Source organism: Mixophyes fleayi, chromosome 10 (genome assembly GCF_038048845.1).
Source record: "Mixophyes fleayi isolate aMixFle1 chromosome 10, aMixFle1.hap1, whole genome shotgun sequence".
NCBI lineage: Eukaryota > Metazoa > Chordata > Amphibia > Anura > Limnodynastidae > Mixophyes > Mixophyes fleayi.
Genome location: NC_134411.1, coordinates 49,267,966 through 49,292,574, shown reverse-complemented (window position 1 = coordinate 49,292,574; position 24,609 = coordinate 49,267,966). Strand labels below are relative to the sequence as shown.

Sequence of the window (24,609 nt, the reverse complement as noted above, 5' to 3'; positions counted from 1 at the left end):
AATATAAAGTGACATCAGGGGGTAAATGTATTATGGTCAACTCGCCGGAAATCGGCGAGTTGACAGCTAAAATTTAAAGCGGCGCTGGCTTGTAAAGGCAAACTCCGGTGAGTTCAAAAAACCGGACCATAATACATTTACCCCCATAACTCCATTTTATAACTCTAGCCCTAATCATTGATAACACTGTATCAAACACTGGTCTCTGATATACATTAAAATTACGACTCCTGACTAAGACAAAGCAGTAGATTCACAGGGTGACGTTACTAACATTTAAGAGTGTGATAGCGTTATGTGCTATGTTGTGCATCACAGTAGAAATACAAGCTGCTGTTTTAAGTAGGGTGCTGACAAACAGGAAGTGAGTGAGGTAAAATAGTATGAGCATAATAACATAAAAAATGTATTTATCACACTAACACTTGTTTCAATGCTGGCAAGACCTGAACACTGCATTGCAGTATTTTTCAGCTGGTCATCACTTGAAACAAGTGTCAGTGTGTACTGGCGGCACGCTTTCCATAGAGAAGCAAGTAGCTTAACCAAGCGGTGAATGTAGCTGAATACCATAAGGAAATTTGGAACTTAAGTCCAAAGTGGCACAGACCCTTTAAAACACTGACAGTTGAGAAATTTCTTACAACTTATCTTTTTCTCTGAAAACTCCCACGGAGACATTTTTCTGATTAAAGTTTTTTTTTATGAATACTTGTTTGTCACAAATAGCCTTTTCAGGTGTAAAAAAGAAAATCTTTGAAAACAGGGACATTTTTGGGAGGTATGGGAAGAAGCTCTGTTGTGTGTTTTGATGGGTTGATTTTGATCTATGCCCTGGGCTGATTTAAGACAGTAGAGGGCCCAGGGCAAAGATTTTGTTAGCAGACTCCCACACTAAGTGAAAAGTAAGAAGTGACTTGTACCTCTGTACCAAAGGTAGCAGGCACCATGGTTTCTCCATAGATAAGAGAAGAGCGAAAATGCTGTGAAATTTCATGTGAATTGAGTTATGTGATGGAACAGGCTGTTTTGCAGAGTGTGAAGTTCCAGTTATATAATGTTTGACTACGGATTTAGTCACGTTTACTGTTAAAGAATGCCAGAGGAGTGTTCTCCATTTACCCCTTCCCCTCCCAAGGTGTAAGCACTGGGTACACATGCAAGACACATCACCTCAGGTCTTCAACTCCTCAAGGCAAAGCATTATTGCCCATTAGTACCCTCTTTAGATGGGATTCATATGTAATTATGGTATTTCAAATTCTAGGCAGTAGTTGTTCTACAAAGTTATAATTAAATAAATTAAATATTAGCAGTATACTCCTGTGTGACGGTTCCCATGGTGGCTAAATTATTATGGTGGGTATAACATGAAAAAAGGTTTAGGTAACAACAAAGTAACATTATAAATATTGCAAGTTATTTTTTCCCTACCCACCTCTCCAGCTCAGTAAAACCCCAATGGGTGAATGTGATACAGAATAAAGGTAACTCAAAAATTAGCAAAATAGTGCCAACCCCTCAACATCTCTACTTCCCACTTACTTCCATCTTAACGATTTGTGCATGGTATGTTGTTCTCATGTGACAGCACAGCATGGGTGTCCCTCAATAGTGATGTGAGATCTTTTTTAATGTAGCATCCAAAAAAATGTAAACAGCAATATAAAGTCACTTGGGCCAGCACGTGTAGCCACAACGGCCTGAATGTGCCTTGGCATCAAACCTACCATTGTTTGGATTTGTGCAAGAAAGATGCAGTCCCGTTCTTCCACAAAAAGAGTCACTTATCTGATGCCTTGTTGATGGCCGTGGAAGACGCTGTCTCAGTAATCATTCCAGAATATCTCATAAATGCTTGAATGGTTTCAGATCTGGTGACAGAGAAAGCTAAAACATCATGCCCATCAAAATTTGCATCCTGGGAGACATCCTCCCACCAGGAAAAAAATGATGAAGATGATCCCTCCGTTCCATTAAGCAGCAATTAGCGTCACCTTCTAAAGTCACGCAAACCATACCCGACAACATCATGTATCAAACAGAAGTCTTCACTGTTGGAAACAAGCACTCAGGGGTGTAGAGTTCCTAAGGTTTGCTCCGCACGTGCACTTGTTCATTTGTCAAGACTACAGTGAAAGATAATTCATCTGACCAGATCACCAGACTACTGCTCCGTAGTCCATTGCCTGTGCTTTTGGCACCACTGATCTCGCTAATAAGATTATTCACTCCAACCCAACAATAATATCCTGATCTGGTTGGTTGATGAAATTGGCTGCTCGCACCACACGTTCAAATTTGGAGTTGCTCATCTGTTTTTCACATAAATGCACAATCCTGTAGTATGTATTTCCTATCTCTGTTCCAAAGATTATGTCTTTCCTTCTGAGTTCCATGCAAGCATCACCTTAGATACCACTGCTGATGAAACATTAGCAAGTTGAGATGTCTTATTCACTGAAGCCCAACAATGACCCCTCTTTCAAAGTCACTGAGGACTTCATTGTTATACATGACCCTGACCATGTTGGGATATACTTTGCCTAATTAACACTCAAACCACACCTGTGTGGAAGCCCTTGCTTTCAATATGTTTGGTGTCCCTCATGCTTTCAGGATTTTCCTTTTTTTTTTGACCACTACCTGCATCTAGTAGCTCTACACATGGGAGAACTAACTGTTTACATTTTGGGGTCAGTGGTTTCACTAATTGTATAAATGTTACTTGAAGAAGAATCAGGAAAAAGGGAAATTTTCCCTCTAGCTCTTCATGTTTTCCATTATATCATGTCCATAAAATAAAGAGTTTACAGGATTTTACTAAAATAATCTTCAATGGTTAGAAGAAAAAATACATTTCATATTGAGTATACTAAGAAATAAAAACGTATTCCCTGTGAAGCTAGCATATTGCTAATACATGAAAATTTAGATGTATATCAGGAGTCTATGTTCTAAACTGCTTGGGTATGCTGGTGGTCTTAGGACCCATGGCTGCCAGAGCATGATGGCACTGTAGAACTACAAGCACCAGCATGCACTGGCATCCAGTGAATGCTGGGACCTGAAGTGTAGATGCAAAAAATGCTATAGAATAAACAAGCAGACACTGTGAAAAAAAGAGTTAATTAAAAAATATATTCCCCCCCACACCCCTGCTTACCACTTTATAACCCATCAGCTTGAAATCTGTTTTTTCCAACTGGGGTGTTTATGGGGTACTTGCTCAGATATGACATTTCTGCCAACAGTGTTATAGGTGGGCCACAACAGGGGGCCTGCCAGAACAGGCCATGGTTTGGGCGAATCTGGTGTGATTTGAGCATAAATTGTGACGGTTTGGGAGAACCTGATGCTGGCCTATATTGTCACAAAAGTCTAATCATGAATGTTGGCAGGTGTGGCCAGGGGACTTTAGCTACTCCATTGTGATCAATGTCTTATATGCAGCTTAAATGAGGTCAAAGCTCCTGTGTGAATGAAATGAGATGGCAGAGATAGCTGTGAAACATAGCTTTTGCTGTTTTTGAAGTATGATTTACTTTCTAGGCTTTGCCGTTCAAAAGCAAAGGACCAAAGATGCTTATGTCTTCTTTACTTGAAAATCAGCATTGCAATTCACTGCACTGCAGCTTCAATTAAATTAAAGTATACTCATTCTCTAATATCTAATTATATTTATTCCCAATATTCCCATATACTATTTTAATTTTACTGTTCTACTGTGAACATTCCTAATTCTGTTCCTATCTAAATCCCAGCATTAAACTATTGAAGTGGAACTTAGGTTATTGTGTGTTTAGCACATCACACTAGCTATTTCGTTAACAGCTTCCTCATGTTTATACTATAAATCCAGCTTGGTACTGTAATTACTGCTCAAGTGAAAACCCTCTTTTAAACAACCATGTCACCATATATATTGCCTGGGAATTAAGAGGAACATCACGCAAGTTTTTCCACCACCATATAAGGTGGCATAGTTTATAGGGTCACATATAATGCCTGTCACTTTATCCTATCTGTGGTTTGTATCCTGCTCTGTCAGACAAAGGCAGCAAAACTAATGCACAAAATACTATCCAGATACGCTGTGTTTTAGAATTCTGCACATTCACATTGGCAAATAAATATAGTTATACTTTGCACATAGAAAAATGCACAATTACAGTATATTCCATGTCCTATGCATTCTTTCCCTCTCCAAGCTCAACTTTTTCATATCCCCTTCTTAACTTCCATTTAACATATTCAGCTCCCTCACCCATGTTTCATTCATACTTTACCCTCAGTGTCTCAAAATCCATTGTGCAGTATAGGAACCACTACTGTTGCAGGAGGTGCGATAACTATGGGGCCTGGATGAAAATTGGGGTCCAGTAATGCCGGACTCTGCTCTTCTGACCATTTGTGGGGTTCAGAGAATTCACAGAGAAGCCCTCTTCAGAACAGAAAGCTCAAACAAGGCTCCACTGCGCATATGCTCAGAAGAACAGAGCAGGGTATTCAGGAGAATGGACTGATCCAAAATGTTATGGGGCTCAATGATTGAGTGTTAGACTCGTGCCAGTGTCTACCTTGTCTCGCTAATCCATCACTAAGGAAATAGGGGCACACTGAATACTCTTATACTACACTCTTCTCATGTACATTTACAGTAATAGCAACTCCCAATAGGTTTCAGCACATGAAAAAAACGTGCATAGAGTTATGTATAGAAAAATCTTATGGAATCCTAGTAAACAAAAAAATATCTACTATAGAAAATGTATCCACTATATAAATGCCTAGTGGCGTGTGTGAAAAAAAAAAAAACCAAGCTGCAGCGCCACCTGCTGGGCAGAGTTATACACTGACCTATATATTTCTTGAAGGAGAAGTGACAGTTGGGAGTGGTTGCCGGGGGTGACAGTGGGGAGTTTTTAACACCTTAAGTAGCTTGATGAAGGATGTGGCGATGAAGATGAAGGATGGGGTGATGGAGAAAAATGATGAGGTGGTGACATGTGGACAAAACCACGTTAAAAAAGGGCGCTTGCGTCGGGAAGTAACGCTCTTCCCCTGAGGAGTCCTGGGCTAGGCCCAAATGCATGACAAGAACCTTTTTAACACCTTAAGTAGCTTGATTTGACTAGAATGCATGAGTATCATGCACGGGTTAACTTGTATACTATATGACCCTTGAGTCCAGACCATGTGCTCTCTCATATCTTTAAAAAACAGCTGTTTTCTCAGGATTTGTGGCTCATCGCTGCTTAGTAAATAGACCCCTAAAAGGTTAGAAGGGTCACAATTCTGAAATTCCAGCTTTTCTTTTAATTTATCAACACGTTTAAAATGGTCCCTACAGTCCCAATAGACTTCTATAGAGACTGCAATATGACCCAATTTAGCAAGCCTTAAAAAGCTAACGTCATCTCAAGATGGCATTAGCCTACCTTTTCCATGGAGTCCTATGGTCCCACTGCCATGTGCATGCTTGACCGCAGCCACACAGGTCAGACCCTCCATTTACCAATAGCGTTAGGCTGCTGGTGAAGGATTTTTTAGTTAGTGGGGGAAGGGGGGATTCACCAAGGGTCACCAATGACTCCTGGCTTCATAATTACCAGCAACGGGATATTTTGTATCACGACAGTATGCAGCAATACAAATTTATTCTTACTACTGCCAACTAACCACCAATGATAAATAATCCCCTATTTGTTCATAAACTGGTCAGATATGCAAAGTAAAACCTACATATCACTGTAAAGGAGCTTCAGAAAGGTCTATCTGACACTGGAGTAGTAATCCACATGTCCACAGTACAGAGGTACTTACACAAACACGATCATGGAAGGGTTGTCATAAGGACACTTTCCTTAGACCTCATCATAAAAGTCACTGTCTAATGTATGGAAAACAATACTTAGATTAGCAAGAAACATTTTAGAACAAAGTGCTGTGGATTCATGAAACGACTATGCAAGACACAAAAAAACAAGTTAAACGTTTAAGAAAAGAATACAATGGCAACCGTTAAGCATGGGGGTGCACCTATTATTCTTTGGTGAGTGTGTGGCAGCCAGTAGCACAAGAAATATTGTTTGGGTGGAAGATCTGAAGCATAGAACACGTTGTATGAGGTAAGATGTTACAAATCAGGATAGTATGTTTTGTAATTGCTGATATTGGGAGGAGCAATTAACTGAAAACGTAATAGCGTTTGAAGTAATTGTCAATTTTATATTTTATTTATTTTCTTTCATAGTCCTTGAGACAAATTCAGATGATATCATAACTGACGCAAATCCTTGCCTGATGTCTCCAGTTTTAGAAATGCAAATTACCGTGCAGCAAAGGTACCATGGCAAGGCCAGGATGCTCCGGTCATGTCTAACAGGGTCTGCATGGTCCTCCTGATAGACCACTGCTAGACATCTATCATAGACCTGACCTAGTGAACAATTTCAGAATTCTTCACTCTGGGAGACATGTATTATGTTGGAATAAGAAGATCAATATTATAAACAGTCTTAGGTATGTTGAAATGTTTCACCTATACAAATCTCTTTAGGCACAAGATTACTAGATGAGATCTCCCTTGCCTCTGCCTTGATCATCTAAAAATGTGATCAGTTCCACTCGCTTTTCACTCAGATAGTTGGCATTACTACCAGCAGCCCAACGGGTATAGCCAGAAATTGGGTTATGACAAAGTTGGTATGACTTCAGAGGAATGTGAGCGGGGGTGGGTGGATCTGGTAGGGATTTGAGTTTTTAAAATGTTGGGAAGTATATAAAAGTGTTGGATACATTTCTGTTATCTTAACAGTTACTACACATTACTTGAGGTGCATCTTCACTGTACCAGATTTAGGGGCATATTTATCAAAGTGCGAAAAGTCCTATGGCTGGAGACCACTGGTGTTTACACCAATGACTTGGCTTAATCCTATACATCAAGGTGTTACCATCAGTGATAGCATGCTAACATGGGTTGCAACTCCTGATGGTGATATAGGCTTTGCATGGGGAAGCCTATATAACAAGATTGTACTGCTGCAACATGTGTTCTCGTCTATTGTATTCCTGATACAAAATGTGTTATTACCACTTTCATTGTTCTGTATGCCCGGTTCTAATTATGCATGCTGTAAAAGTCACAGTTTATACATGGTGCATATATACAATTCAATAGAACTCTACTATAAATATGATAGTAGATGAACCACTGCCAACAAGGATGCTTTGTTAAGAGAAACTTCCGAGAGCAGCTTAGAAATTGATGTAAGAAGTTCACTTAGGTTTATGTGGTAACCTCTGGAAACAGTGAAGAACCAGGAACCTGGTGTACTGTTATTCATTTCCAGACATAAAAAAAGGCTTTCTTCTTCATTGGGGGGGGGGGGGGGTGTCTTCGTTTCCTGGAGTTTAGGAGCACTTCTCGTCCTTTACTGCTTTGCCTTCTCTGAAGACTTGAACTTTAGTGGAGCCATTAAGGTGTAAATATGTTCTTGTGATGTAAGTAGCATGCCTAGTTTTACACAAATGCAGTTGGTTTTACAGGAGGAATGGTTAAGTATACCAGCCTCGCCAGGATGCAAGTGTTTACACCATCCGAAAGGGAGGATCTGGGGGATGTTCCTTGCTTGGCATGGATTAGTTTCATAAATATACTTACTTAGATTACATTAGATTTCACAAGATTATGAATATTATATAAATGGGCACATTTAGGGGGGAATTCCCAGCTGTGCAAAAGTGACTCAACTTGTAAATTCAATTAGGAGTAAAACTGAAAAAGTTTAAATTAATGATGGGGCTGCTAGAATGATTGGACTCAGAAGAGATGTTTCACTGTTTGTGCCTATGTATGTTCTGTAATCAGCCAATTCAAGGAAAAACAATTGTTATGTAATAATCATTCTAAATAATCATTAACCATTTTTGATATGCCAGTGACTGAATTATATAAAATGTGTTGTGTGTGTGTGTGTGCTATCTTCAGCTGATCAAATCATTTGTCTTGAGAAAAATAATTCAGGCTGTAGCAAGTCTGTGACACAGACATGTAACCCCTTCACTCTTGGGGAGTCTTATCACAATGCTGCAAGTGGTGTTTCCCTGTGTTTTTCCATGTTTTTACACACACTGAAGCACAATGTTTTTTCTCAGAGAATGTTATGCAAACTTGCGGAAACAAAACACATGTAAAGTCAAGCAGTCTGGTGTTTTTATATCAAACTTTGTCAACACTACCAAGAATGTCAGATGAAAAAACCCTGCACAATTGTATAATATTTTGAAATTTGCAGGGCATAATGTAATGTTTCATAACACTTCCCATCTAAACATAGAGGGCCTGATTCATTAAGGAAAGTATAGAAAAAAAAATGAGTAACTTTTCACCTAGACAAAACCATGTTTTACTGGAGGGGGAGGTGAATTTAAAATGTGGAGTCAGATATATAGTTGGGGTAGAGCATGTCCTAGATTAACTTTTCAGTGTACAAATAAAGCTATCTATATTATATTACATTAGCTGTGCGCTACATGAAAAAACAGCCAGTATTTAACATCATACTCGCCAACTCTCCCTGAATGTCAGGGAGATTCCCTGAAATAGGGGTGATCTCCCTCACTGGCTGAAGAGTCTAGCATTCTCCCTGATGTTGAGCCAGTACAGGACGTGGTTGGCTTCGCCATCTGTGGCATGATGACAGTTCAGAAATTGTGTCCTATATCCATGTATTGATGCCTATGGAGGTGGCCATTTTCATGTAGACTAAGATTTAATCAAAGACTGACAGGTAAGACAACATGACTCAGTAATGGAGACAGAAATGTAAAAGACACTTCAGTCTCTAGAGATTCATTAGCTGCTTTTCTTAAACGCATAGTTGCCTATTCTCCCGGAATGCCCAGGAGACTCCCGCATTTCTGAGAGACTTCCTGGGCTCCCAGGAGAGCAGGGCAACCTTCAGGTTCTCGCCCCCGCAATAGATAAGAGGCGAGAGCGGGGCATAATGACGCAAATATTGCGTCAAGCCCCGCCTCCGCACTCCCACCTACCCCGGTATCTCCCTGAAGCTAACAAGGAAACGTTGGCAAGTATGTTGTCACGGTTCCACGTCACAATTCTGCGACAGGAGTGGTAAGGAACGGTAACCAGACAGGAACCAATACAACTCCCAGTGAGGCGCGGAATCTAACAAGGGAGAGGTATTCGCCAGGGACCAACCGCAAGGCGGTTTGAACTTAGCTGCACCCTCTTGCAGGTCGCGGCCCCCACTGAAAGCGACCAGAAGATATATGAGAGATAAGTCACTGGAGTAGTAGGTACTCACGAATAGCAGAGATGAGTCACAGGATGTAGCCAGCAGATGAAGGACAACCGGAGAGTGCAGAAGAGTGTCAGCTCTGCGGACGACTGTTTACCACGGAGTGGCGGCAGGAATACTTTACAGCGGTCAGCAGGATACACATGGATGATGATGATAGTTGCAGGAGAACTCCGGCAGGATACATAGACACGAGGAAGTGCTGTAGAGTGTCAGTTCTACAGACGACTGTTTTACCACGAAGTAGCGGCAGGAATACTTTACAGCGGTCAGCAGGATGAAGAAATAGCAGGACAGCCAGTAGATAGTCAGCTCTTGGGACGAGATGCAGACTTGGAGCCAGGAACCCATGGAAGGTACATGAAGATCAGGCACTGAGGACAGGGAGGAAGTGCCTTTTAAACTTGGAGCCAAAACTCCTAACCAATAGGAGAAGGAGCAATATAATTGACAGATCGGGTCTGCGCATGCGCAGACCCGGCAAGATGGCGGCGCCCAGGACGGACAGAGCGAGCGGCAGGAGCAGGTAAGCAAGCCGGGGATCGGGTATAGGACCCGATTCCCCGGCGCGTGATATATGTTTAACACATGTGCAAAATAATAAACTAATTTGCACCCCTTGCATTGTGACATGTTTTTTTCCATGAGAAAACATACTTTCTTTAATAAATCAGACACAGAGGACCTAAGTTATTAAGGAAAACTAAGCAAAAAAAAGAAAGTTATAAATCTTCTCCTGGACAAACCATGTTACAATGTGAGGGGTGCAAATTAGTTTAAATACTGACTGTTTTTACAAGCAGCACACAAGTCCTTGATACCTTTATTTTTACACTGAAATTTAGAGTTGATCTAGAACAGGGGTCGGCAACTCGCGGCTCTGGCAGCCATCTGCTGCGGCTCGTCCGGGTACCAGTGGCAAAGGAGGTGACAGCGCTCTGTCACCCCCTTTGCGATGTTAAAATCTAAAAAAGTAATGGGAGCCGGCAGAGGAAAGAACGCTCCTCCCTCGCCGCAGCTCCCTGCTGGCCGAATGACGGAATGACGCTGACGTGACCCTAAGGTCGCATCAGCATCATTCAGCTGCCAGAGATCGCGCCGAGGAGAAGCAGAGAAGAGAAGATCCAGGACCCAGGTAAGTAAATAGTAACTAAAATAAATTTTTTTATTGGGGGCAGAATAAGAAAAAAGGGACCTACAAGAGGGAAGGAGGGGAAATAGGAGCGCTGGTATGTTAGACAGGTTTATTACTAAAATAGTACAACATAAAAATATGATAATCAAATACAAAATATACATTTAGACATCGATATGGACAGTATGATCCTTGAGACATTCCAGTAGGATGCTCTGTTGGTAGCAGCTAGTATAGTTATCAACTCTGTATTGATTGGTATCAGCATCGTAGAGCGCCTTTGTTCCTCTTCTTAGTTTTTGTATACATAGCATAAAGGTAAAAGAAAAAACCTATATATGCAGTGTTCTTGTCATTTGAGATGTCCAAAGGGTTTTGTGGCTCCCGAGTTTTTTTTTCTCTGGAAAACGGGTCCAAATGAGTGTTTAAGGTTACCTATCCCTGATCTAGAACATGGCCTATCCCAGCGATAAATCTGTCCCCACATTTTAAATTTACATCCCCCTCCAATGCAGCTTGGTTTTGCCCAGGTGCAAAATTCCTCCTTTTTAATGCTTTCCACTCCTTATTGACTCAGGCCCAGAACGATTCTCTTCTAAATGTTGCTGCTTGTTAGCTGATCAGTCACTCACTGATATGTCATTGAGTCACTCAATGAAAATCTCTATAAACTCGTCACATTCATTAATCCAATTAGGCAAAGCCTTAGACAGACAGAGGTTGGCAGGTCACATATAGCTAAAGGGACCTCATCGGTCTGCATTACTGAGTTGTTATGTGACAGAAAAAAGCAGTAGCCCTCTCCCTGATTGTGGAATCACACAAATGAAGGTTGCTATATTTAAAGTCATAACCATATTAAAGAAATTGGAAGAGGCACATTCCCATACTGTAGCTGATTGCTGCATTAGGAAACATATTGCAACGTGGTTTGGGACACATAAGATTTTCCTGCAAGACTGAACCATTTTGTAGTAAGTGGTAAATATTACAACAATGACCTACTAGCGAGGCTGTGCTTCTGGGCAAGAATGAACCATAATATGTCCTTCGAAATTTGGAATGGAGTCATCTCTTTAGCATGTCATTTGAAATATAAATACTCTCTAAACAGAGCACGATTTTTTTAAAAGGGTTATTTGTTAAAGGAATAATAACACCAGTGTAATCCATTAACAAATGTGGGGGTCTACTGCTGTATTACTGCTGCACGTCAAGTTTTTGCAAAGTTTGATGAGCTGTGTGCGCATTGGCCACATTATCTTTCCTGTAGAAACTTCCTCTACTGCTATATCAATTCCAAGAGTAAAAATAACATGACTTGTGCTTCGGGCAAGCATTGTTGATAAGTCCTAAATAAATGAAAGCATGCTGTTAGGAATGCCTAACCTAATCTAACCTAACCATTCACTATAAAATAATGCTTTAAGCATAGTTAGGTCTACCAACAAGGTACAAAACACATATATACAGTTTTTAAACAACAAGGATAGCATTTATTAAGTTATGTTTTTACATTCTGTAGTCCTATAAAACCTGTTGTCTGAGATCGGCCTCCTTAATTTGCCTCTTTCAATATGCTGCCTGCATTTCTGGGCATTTGAATTGATTTGCCAAATTGCTAAATTTAAGTATAAGTATGAACGGGAAAAAATGCACTGAACAAGCGATACTATTGCTACAACTAATAACGCACCTCGTATATGCACATAAGTCAACATACACAACTGCAGTTCAAACAAATGTGTCATATTTGCTTCTGGGTAAATGACCCAAAGGATGTTTTAACAATGTATAATTACTAAATAGCATAATTTAAAATAAACTAATAGCTTCTGCCCCCTCATATTGGGACACATTATCCTATTTGCATCTTGTTATCAATTCCCAAAAGACTTCCTTATAAAGGTAATAAGCAGATTTCAGGAATTGCAGTGTCAGAGGCTTGACTAAGAAATAAAAACTTCAAAACATAAAAAGATTTGGGTCTAGATTCTAAAACTGAGAAATATAACCAGTACAAAAAAGCTGGATCTCAAGTCTGAAGTTGGCAGATTTATTTCTTTAAATACCCACATGAAGTTATTTTCTGGAAATGATTCTGTGCCACCTGAGTGATTAAGTTTCTTACTGTTATGTCAAGTTTAAAAACTGCATATAAAATAATCATTTATTTCTCTTTTGCCGTTTTAAGGTGGCCTTTAGGAACTATACTGAATTGCCATTTGTGCTCCCTTAAGTTTAACTGTTGTGTGGGCTGTCCTGATTGTGTAAAAATTACGCCACACATGATGATTTGAAGGCACTGGGGAATATCCTCTAAAAGTGACAAAAACTTACACTGAGGAACGTGAGGAAGTTAATGTAATACATATTCTACAAAATACATTAATGTTTACTCTAACTTACCATCACTTTTTGGTGGTAAATGTAAAGTAAAAGCATTTCATCTCTTTACAGACTAAATAATAATAGACTTAATAGCTTTAGTATTAATTATCATGGATTTCCCAGAGAAATAAATGAGTATTATTGTCATTGTTTGATCCTAATTACTAGAGCTCTTTATTAATTTTGATAGGAGCCAAAAACAGGCCTTCCTTGCGAAGAAGTGTCACTTTCTCCGCTTGCTTATGGCAGTGGCGATAGACTTGTTTAGCTCTACCGCCCCTCTAAAGACATACTGCACATGAACAGCGGGTAATGGTTTTCTCCGGTGGGGCTGTAAAGCAGGTAAGATCCTGAGACGACATTAGAATTTCACTATAAGCATTGAAAACCTACATTTTTGATACACCCACATTTTTGATACACTGGGTAATTTCACCGTGCCCATAGAGATTTACTACTTTTCACCTGAGTTAGGACTTCATAAATAGACCCCTAAGTACTATTACCGCTATTTTACACCAACTTTCTGCTTGTGGCTCTTTTGTAAAAACTGCCAAACTTTATTCAGTTTAATGATGTCACAGAATGTTTCTTAAGAGCACAGTGATTGCAGGCAGATATGTAAAAGATAATGAAGTATATTGCTGTAACCCAGAGTAATAATAACCTATATTTATGTATATGTTGCATGCTCATACAGCTGCTTAATATGTAGTGGTAGTGACAGGGCTGCTTTCAAATCGAAAAAGAATAATAATAATAATAATAATAATAGGAAGAAGAAGAAGAAGAAGAAGAAGAAGAAGAAGAAGAAGAATACTTCGCAAATTAACACCCATAAAACCAATTTTATATATGCCAACTTTTTCAAGTGGGGAATCGGGGCAACGTGCATGCACCCCCGTGAAGGGGATGAGGTCACGTGGCACACGGCACCCATTCCCCTGCAGAGAAGCAGTAAATGGAACATACCTCCCAAACTTCAGGCCCCTGGGACAAAGCTGTCCTGATTAACCCTCAAATCGGGACAGTTCCACCTAAATCTTGACAGTTCACTGGAAAGCAATTTATTTTATATTCAAACTATGTCAGGCTGCAATTAAGTCTTGTCTTGCGAGTGCTCCTTCACAGGTACTACTTACATAATCATAGAGCTGTTTTTTTGCAATGACTGAAAATGCTGAATAATGTTCCAGTAAATGTACATAATATACTCATGGGAATATAGAGAAACAGAGCTATGATTCTGACTGTCTACATAGTGATTTTATAAGGCCAAATGTAAACAATTCCCTACTGTATGTTCTGCATTGGCATTTGTAAGGTTGTACTATTATTGGTCCTACCACAGTTTTGAATGTTATTAGCAGAATACATTATATAAACGAAACAGAGATTTGGCTAAATGTAGCTCATATTTTAAAAGAAAAGTAAATCCTTTAAAAAGTATTTTCCTCGCCCCATCTATCACCATAAATATAACTAATGCCTCACCCTCCTTGTGAATGGAATCAGGGGCCTATTTTTTAAGGTCCTTCTAGCCTTAAAAATTCCCAGAAACCGGATGTTTTCAGGGGATAACTGCATTTTTATGTAAGGTAGTTATTTATAGCTATAGGACTGAAGCAGATAACAGAGATTTCTGCTGCGGTCCCACTATTATCATACGCAAAAACAGTCTTCATCGGTTTCTATGGGGACTGGTATTTATTTTTTTTTACATTTTTTTTTTGCAAGGTCAAATAACAAAATCACCAACATGCAGTGAAAACGAGCATGTACACATCAATGAGATCATGAGATACAATCAACGTATTATCATGAGAAATCAGTGCGGATGGGTCAAAATACGTATATAGTAAATGACCAGGAATTTTTTTTTTAAAGAAGGGAGAGAGCAAAATGCCACAAGAGAGAAGGGCATGACACAGAGAGTGGAAAAGAAAGAGTAGATCGTAGCAGAGAAGAAAAAGAAGACAGAGAGAGGAATTGAAGGGAGTAGGACGGATAAATAGGGGACTGGTATGTTACATGATTCAACAAGTTCCAAAAATCTTTGATTTTCGGAACTTGTCCGCAATAGCTAAAACCAGGTGTCAGCCATTGAAGCCTATGGGGATAGCACTGCGGTAGAGGGATCTTTAGATGCTGTTCCCCCAAAGCAACTTTGCCATAGTGACCAGAGAGGAGAGCCAGACAACGGGACTTTTAAGGCAAGTGAAATCTTAGCCTGGATGATTTTTTAATAAGCGGGATAAAAATCATCAGTCATCGTTGCGATGATAGATGATAATTAATTGACAAAGCAAAATCCCTGTTAATTAATAAATATGCCCCTTAGTGAGAAGCCCTGATTAAGAATCCTGCACAATGAGGAGTTTGGGGACAGGGGTATATCAATATTTTTTCAAGCTTTCCTAGTAACTTATGACCAGGGATATGTGCTGGTAAATGTCTTTTAATTACTTCCTATTACTCATTATATCACTCTGTCCATGCAGTGAAAATACCATTAAGCAAATTACTATGTCAGTAGGGCTCTCATAATTGTCAAACACAAACCTTGGACACCTAAGTAACACAAAATAGTCTGTACCTATTCCTTATCACTTGCTTACTTTTATACCGTGCTTTTTTTCCCCTCCATTATTTTCACTCATACATAATGCAAAAGACACTATGCCCAGGAGATTTAATCAAGAGGTTTAAGTTGTGTACACGAGGATGGATCCTGCCATTCAGCACCAGAGCTCTAGCGTCATTGTTGAACTTGGCCACGCATGTGAATGGCGAACTTGCACAAGATCCAGGACATTCAGTGCTCAGACCAAGCAGACAGAACTAATCCAGGTCCTGATGTGGCCTGTTAATGTGGTCAGAAGATGACTGCACAGAAAGGCCAATAATAACAATAAAATCATCTTCCAAACGGATTTTCAGGCATATCCCGTGAAGATCCAAACTATTGCAATCAAATCAATATCAGTCATGCTTGTTTTTGTCCCTCTCATGCAACAAAACCAGGTAAGTTTGCCAGATATGTCCTGTGATATTATGGTGTGCGACCAACAATAGATGCAACAGATTGGCTGTGTAGATACAGTTGTAGTCTATGCAAAGACTTAAGTAATCTACACTTATCTGTTGTATTCAAAGGCAATGAAAATAAACTAAAGGTAAAAATGACAAAAGGTAGTGTTCCCCTTTAACACTTTCTTAGCTAAGATTTCCACTCCAGTCACATAAGACCTTTAATACTCTGGTGTTTTATGTACCTGCGGAACTACTGCATTCTGCAATACAGAAAAAGAGAGCCCTTAAGTATTGTACAGTGCTGTGATGGGGAACATTACAGACCGTATTACCTACTACATTCTAGTTAGTTGAAGTATGGAGGCATCGATGTGAGACCCGGTAATTCGCTGTTAGTCTGTAGAGAGTGGGTATGGGAAAGTGAGCGTGGTCTGTGGTGTTGGGTGAGTCTGTGGTTACTGGTTTTTCTCAGTGGTGATGGAGGTGAATCTAATGGAATTAATTAGGTTATTAGTTAACTTTAGGGTAGGAAATGCTCTAAGTGTATGAGATAGTGACTAAGAAAGTGGGTAAAAACAGAAGTTACAAAATCAGTAGGAGGTAGAGCAATAGATAGATAGCATAGGGAAACATTAGATTTGGCAGTAAATCCATGGATATGTGCATCAGTACAATAGATAGATTAGGGAAGAATACAATCTATGAATATTGGTAAACATGTGTCCTGATTCTGTGTGCAGCCGTACAAACAAAAATACTGGCTACACAACTACTTTGAGCTGTAGGATAGCCACATATGTACCCATGCATCACAAAAGACAACAATTGCTAGCAGCTGAATTAATGAACATTCCACTGTCTCTACTCATTCCAACTAAGCCACAAATCAGGATGCTACAAAAACAAGGCAATCGCCAGTGACTGCTTTAATATTGGTGGCTGATAATACTTCTGCCTTACAGGAGCCCAACACACTTTTCCCACCAACAGTAACAATTGTTATTCTGCTGCCTTATGCATCATTTGTTCCCCATCATCATCATCATCATCATCATTTATTTATATAGCGCCACTAACTCCGCAGCGCTGTACAGAGAACTCATTCACATCTGTCCCTGCCCCATTGGAGCTTACAGTCTAAATTCCCTAATATACCTCATAGACTGTAAGCTTATTTGTGCAGGGCAATCTTTACCTTCTGTTTTATATCATTGTATGTAACTTGTTTGTATCATGATCCCCTTAATGTACAGCGCTGCATACTATTTCTACATTTCATTTTGTATGTAAAAGGTTAATAATATTATAAAAATGATAGTGAGATCAAAGAGGAGATAAGGAAGTGGTTCGGGGTCAGAAATGGTCTGCAGCATTAAGGACTATAACCAGGAAGCTGAATAATTTTGAATACTATTCGTGGCTGGACAAATGGGGAGGGTTGGACAGACATGGGATTGTGTTCATTGTGGGCCTGATTCATCTTCAGATGTTAGACGGACATTATGCCAGTGAACGCAATTGCATGTAATTTAAGTCCGAATGCAAATGACACTTACTACTGCCTACGACTTGAAGGGTAGAACAGGGGAGGGGAGGGGCGGATGAATATAGGCAATGTGATGTAAGGATGTGCCCAGTGTCTGCCAACACAGACGCGGCTAATTCAAGGTCTAGGATTCTCGAAAAAGTTTTATTAGCCATATCATTTGTACCAGCTCCAAGGCAGGTGTACGTGCCGACTGACAGTGATGACATTTAAGCCATAATCTTTGCATTAAAAGCTACACCTATGCATGCCACTAGATAGCAGAGAGTGTGTGCATGTAATGCAAGAGAGACTATAAATATGAATTGTAGAACTTATTCATTAAGGAACGTAAATACGTGCCATGGTTTGTGTAAAATCGCTCTTTGTGTGCCCAGAACTATATGCCAGCAACATCCAATTCATCTTCGAGTGCAAAGGGCCCTTAAGACAGCCTATGAATTCATGGGCGGACACAGTGTCTCATTCAAGCTTTGGGCATCTCAAAGGTACAAGATATTTCTGTCGTATTACATGCACCAGCTACAGGGCAGGTATAAGTGCTGAGTGATAGTGATGACAGTCCAGTATGGATGCTAGAACATGTGCTTGCATTCAGGAGCAACTGTAAAAATTTATTTTATGTACGGTAGACATTCATAACATCTAAATAACTTAACTTTATTTTATGGATGAGTGATAAAAAAAACTTTTTTTTAATGTTTTGTCATTAGTGACTATATTATTAACAGGTGACATTAATTGAATACATTTTTTTCCTGTGTGTTCTGCTGGGACTTTAATTTTCCACATATGTATTGGACGCATCCTGCAGTGTGTTGTGTGTCATAGCAAAGCGTATCTAGCCCTGTATTCAGCAAGAGACGTTTCTTCAGATCTTTTTCTTGTTGAATACAGACATGCGTATGCCCAAATTAAGGGCATTTTTATGCAGAGCATAAAATTTCAATTGAAAAGTATGTTAAGGTCCACTTCTATTTGAATAGATCAGAAATACGCTCAAGTTCCATGCTGGTTTTTTTAAGTGCAAGTTGCTTGTACTTACATCTGGCCCTGTGTGTTTGGCTTGTTGCCATTTGGCTTGCATGCCATCCTTCTTGGACCACAGAGATAAGTGCCTAAGATAAATGACTAAGTGCCACCCTAGGGTTTGTTATTTGATCTGTGGTGAGATTGGAGGATGTAAGGCTGTAAAGACCTGTTCCGATTCTCGGGACAGGGAAAAAATGTTGTGAAGATAGTGGGAAATAGAGTAGATGTATTTGTATTTGGGAAGTTCCATTCCAGCTAACTCTGCCATTCTCTTCAGACACTGACCTGCATTGTGATTGTAGGGGTAGTGAGCTACATTTGAGACAACCCAGCTTGAGATCCAAAAGGGATCTCAGGCTAGGCTATTTTATCAGGCTATTATCAGTGAGCACTGCGTGGAGCTGTGTGAAGACCAAGACCACATGCTGGCATGCTGGGATTGATAATGCATCCAACGCTGCCGGTTTGGCTGCTGAACGCAGAGACAGGATACCCGAATATAGGGTCAAGAGAATAGGTATCTTTAAAGTGTGCTGCCCATCTGAACAGAAACAGAAAATTTATGTGACTGAGAGATAGCGATAGTACAGGTCAACTGACAGAGGGATATTCCCAATAAGTGTGAATGTCAGTTCTGGTGCATGCCTGCAAACCACTGTCAATGAAACTTATCTTGGGCAACTAATTGAAGGGCTGAAGGAGCAAATAAAGGAGAGTGAATTATTTGTGAGATGATCTAGTACCCATTCTTCTAACACCTGTGTTTGTACTGCACTACTGTGCCTGAGTCATATCAGGCAAAAAACTGTGCTGGGGTTTGTGCATGGGTCCATTTACACTATAACCCCACAAAGGTCGAAAAAGGGGAAGAGGGGACTGCACTAATCAGAGAAAACCACAGGCCCAGAATTCCTGGAACTGAGAATTTTAGAAATTGAGGAGTAAATAACTCAGGCAGGTGAATGTAATATGACTGTTTAGATGAAGAGAAAATAAGTTGTATATTCAAGGGTAGGTGATAGGGGTTGGTAATCTACAACTAAAATTTTTAAAGGCTTTAATATCATGGTATTGAGTCACTTTAATAAGCTCAGCTTAAAATAATTTTCAGGGCACACTGTTAGTTTAATTGTCCACAGTAGTGTATAACAGATATAGGAACAACAAGGGAGAAGCCTAGGAGACAGAAATGAGAGGTGGAGATAGAGGAGGATAACAGTCTGACAGGGTTGATTGGTAAACCGTAGCGCACAGGTAGCATGGTAAAAGAGAAGAGACTTGAATAGTGCAACTTTGTGGATAGCTTTATAAATGAGAACCAGCATTTTAAATTGTATCTTGGAAGAAAAAAACAGCCAGTGCAATAAATGGTAGAGTGGTAACTTAAGAAAAACAAGTAGCAAGAAAAATCAGCCTGGTAGCCAAATCCAAGATCATCATCATCATTGTTGTTTATTTGTAATGGGCCCCAAACTCTGCAGCGCCGGACAGTCAGATTTACAAATAATACAAATACAATTGCATATAAAAAGAAAACAAGTCATCATCATCATCATCACCATTTATTTATATAGCGCCACTAATTCCACAGCGCTGTACAGAGAACTCACTCATATCAGTTCCTGCCCCATTGGGTCTTACAGTCAAGTATAGTCAAGGTTAACGAAGGAAGTGCAGATATGAGACAAAAGGTAGAGAGGACCCTGTTCCTGAGAGCTTACGGTCAAGATGGACTGAGATGAAGCCAGTTTTGTCAATCAAAGGACAATTAGTAGGTTATTACAATACTCGAGGTGGGAATTGATGAAATCATGAAATATTGTTTTAGTTTTGTAGTTAATGAAGTTAGGACATATGTGGGATATATTTTTCAGGTGCCAAGTTCTTATGGTTTATGAAATATATTGCAGTTTTCCAACTAGAGAACAATATTTTCATACTGTATACAGAATTCATACTATCACCATTTATTTATATAGTGCCACCAATTCCGTAGTGGTGTACAGAGAATATTTGTCATTCATATTAGTCCCTGCCCCATCGGAACTTACATTCTAAATTCTCTAACACATAGACACTAGTGTTAATTTTGTCAGCAGCCAAATAACCCACTAGTATGTTTTTGGAGTGTGGAAAGAAACTGGACTACCTGGAAGTAACCACACAGATAAGGCCATGGTCGGAAATCAAACTCATGACCCCGATGCTGTAATGCAGAAGTGCTAACCACTATGCTATCATGCTGCCCATACTAAGAAGGAAAACTGTTGTATGTGCTTTTGTAGGATACCTTTGTTATTCTGTATCTTGAATTCTGCTTATTGGTGTGCCTATATCTTTATGTATATTTCTATCACGAGTATAAGTAACATTTTGTATTTACTTAGCTTAATAACCCAGCTTCTCAACAGCCCTCTGCTGGGAAAGCATTCCAGGAGATGCACTTCAAGAGGAAAGAATAGGTTACCTACTCTTTGGAGTTATAAGAACAAGTTTTATTGCATTCCAAACATTATAAACAAAGTGATTTTTTTACAAAATATGTTAGGATTGTTATTTATATGGAGAATTGAGAATATTTCTCACGCTTGTTTATGTACACTATTCTGTAAATTAAGAATAATACTAGTAACAAAACAAATACTGCAAGGGGATTTTCTGATAGTTAAAAGCATTAGAAATGTAATTCAACAGATTTAATGCTGTTTTAAACATAAAATTCTGCCACGAATATTAAATAGTAAGTCTGTTGAAATACTTCATAATCTTCTAACTGCTTATAGTGTTACCTTGTAATATTTTAAACACGTTTCATGCCTCAGTTTTAAAAACACCCAATTTCTTCCTCAAGTTAAACCAGGACACCCATAATGCATTCTCAGTGACATCACCTTTCATCTGGACCTACTTCTGGTCAGAAAAGGAGCTCTGACATTCCAATTGGAGGGAAGACATTTGCCATCATATACATATATGAATATAAAATGTTTCACATGGTTCCAATTTCTAACATTACACTACTGAATTGGCTGGGTGTCTGCTCTACATTGCTAAAAAAAATGGAACAAGAGGTGATAAAACCTAGGTAACAGTGAATTGAATCACCAAAAAAGGTTAAAATAACTTAAAATCTGCTTTATTTAGGTTTTGCACATAATTCTGTTAACAGTAAGAATTAGTAAATCTTTGAAGGATTATAGGAGTAAAACCACCCAGGCAGAATTAACTAAATAAGATTATATGCAACAATTTAAACCTCTTTGATGCTTGTGGGGTCCCGGACCAGCTGCGTCCCCCGCCCTCCACAGATTAATTGGATTAATATTGCATAGATCAGTAATGCTATAATGTTATAACTTTGAAACACACATTACTTAGCCATGCAACACGTCTATAACCTTACTAGATGACATATGCACATCTATAGCACAGATATTAAACTCCCTATACTCACTTGTAGACCTAGCTGAAGGAACCTATGCAATACATCTCATGTACATACATATGAAACAATGTAAACAAACATCTAGCTCACTGGTGTTTGGCAAAAGTAGAAATGGATGAACTTATAGTATGTCCCCATCCCACCAATTTAACATCTGATATTGATAAATTACTTAATTGCAAATTAATTAAAACAGTTTAGCGGGTAGATTTACAACTATAAAGAAAAATAGACTTAAATCTAGATATCCCTTACTGCACATAAACACTACTTGCATGAGACCTTTAGTATCATTTTGAAAATTTTACTTAAACATATGTTCCTTCTTGAGTGTCATGCATGATCAAAATATAATGTAATAAGCTTTCGCGATTAGGTTAAATTAAAAATGTATATTTAAAACTCCTAGGCAAACATGGCCCATTGTGAGTCATTTCAGATGCCAATTTAAAGTTATACCTGATTAATTAGTAAATGTAGGCTTTTCAGAATTAAAATTAAACCTTAAATGGTGCAGCTACTTTAAATAATTTCCCATACATTGGTCTATAAATAACAAAAGATGCCTCAATATACTGAACATGGGTTAGGGTAATGTAATTAATTGTATGTTTGACAGCAAAATAGGGTATGGAGTAGGACACAATGTGACGAATATCTAATCCTGAATATACCCTATTGTTTTTTCATCAATAATGCATGAATGAACACACTCAAACAAAAGCAGTTCTGCTTTGTAATGTTAGCTGTCAAAAATATTAACCTGTATCTATGTATATTTACGACCAGGATTGCAGGTATGGGCAGCCTTGCAGGAGAATAGACAAACGTTATTTTGATCACACAATGCAAATCCTACACAAGCGAGCAAGGCCAATAGCTTTTATTTTAATCAAAGAATGGCTGGAATAATAGGATGAAACGTACCTTTTGCATGTAGAAAGAAAAGGGCCTGTGGTTAAAAAAAGGAGGGAAGGCATACAGAGCGATGCATCCTACAAGGACCGTGCAGCATCAGGATTTGCAAGATAATAAAAAATAAAAGAATAGAATTTTAAATGTGCAGGCAGAGCTGTTTATGAAGCCCGGACAGAAGCAAGGGAGAGGGAGGGATTGAATGAATCAGATGTCATAGCTTCTGTAGAGAAAGGATGGAGGGGGTAGGGCTGTTGTGTGGATGGAGGAGGAGAGAGGGAGGAGAGAGAAACGGAGAGATAAAGAGATGTGAGGGAGAAGATAAGTCAGAACACGAGAGGATGGAGAGGGGACGCTATGTTATACTTATGTTTACATATGCACACAACAGTATTATGGTTGCCACTTTTTTATTTGAAGCACTACAGGGACTATATCCCACAGGCTTATTTTATCATGCTACACATTAAATGTATAGTGGCCTATTGATTACAGCATGCGACCCTGACACATATCATTAATATCTATTTATAAAGGCATACCATATGCCATACTACAAAGCAAAACTATAAACATATGTTAAAGCCCCGTTATATAGGAATCTAATGCAAATGCCATTAAATAGATCATTTGACAATAATAAAGGTAAAACTATCTGCAAATTTTCTTTTTTTGTTTCACTACAACCTATGGCAAAGTTTACAAACTGATTTTTTCTAAAAGTAGAACTTAAGCACCCAAAATCTTTGATATTGTGCTAGAAGAGATAAACTAATTTAAATTTTCCTGACGGCCGGAATGGTTCAGGTACTTTAGAAAAACTTTTCAAAGTTGCTTACAGACTGTTGTATGTCTGTGAAAGTCTATAATTTCTGATTTTAATCAATAAATACACTCCTCTGTTATCAGCAACCTCTTTTATTCCTTGGATTTGACATGTTTTAAAATAAGTTAGTGTCAAGTATTCCTGCCCAATTTCAAAGATATTTTCATGGCAACTCTCAGTGAACTCAGATTGTTTGTCGTGTTTATTATTTTCAAATGTGTGTATAAATGCTTTTCTTTAAATCAAAATGAAAAAAATTATTGTTTTTGTTGAATTAGGTGGAGATTTAAGTACTTTAAGATATTGGGCCTGAGTCATTAAAGAGAGCAAAGCAAAAAAAAAGGAATAACTTTGCACCTTGGCAAAACATTGTTGTGTTGGAGGGGGAGGTAAATTTAAAATGCAGGGACAGATTTATAGTTGTGTTATGTCCTATATCAAAGTTAAATCTCTAAATAAATTAAAGCTATCAAGTATTTCTGTGCTTCATGAAAAAGCAGCCAGTATTTTCCTTATGTGCAAAATAATAAACTCATTTGCACCCTTTGCACTGTAACATGGTTTGTCCAGGAGCAAACTTCTTTTTTTGCCTTGCTCTCCTTAATGACTCAGGCCCAATATGTCACCTCAAAAAACATAATTTGAGTTTATTTACTATGCCCAACTCCTTCACATGTTGAGGATGATTTCCGTAAAATCTAAACATATATGTATACAGTATCAGTACATGCCCATAATTTATCCTTTTTTTTAAATCGTCATCCTATACTATTCATTTATTCTGTAACTCACAAGACTTACTTATATATTATACTATATTCCCTATAACCATTCTTCGCTTCTGTTCCAGTAAGGCTAGCTCCTCACTGGAATGAAGAAAACGCCAGCAAGTTTACCTGTCAAACATGAAAGCAATTAACATGTAGTCTGTATCCAGTGCTCAAACGTGTGGTTGGG

The 24,609-nt window shown here is 38.8% G+C and overlaps 1 protein-coding gene across 1 annotated transcript in view; it reads right to left on the bottom strand.

The window, feature by feature from the left end:
• SPTBN2 (spectrin beta, non-erythrocytic 2) overlaps positions 1 to 23,009 on the bottom strand; it is a 172,901-nt gene extending 149,892 nt beyond the window's left edge. Inside the window, exon 1 of the mRNA XM_075188728.1 lies at positions 22,839 to 23,009. The gene's annotated coding sequence lies outside the window, so the exon portion shown is untranslated. The remainder of the gene's footprint in view (positions 1 to 22,838) is intronic.
• Positions 23,010 to 24,609: the final 1,600 nt, after the last annotated feature.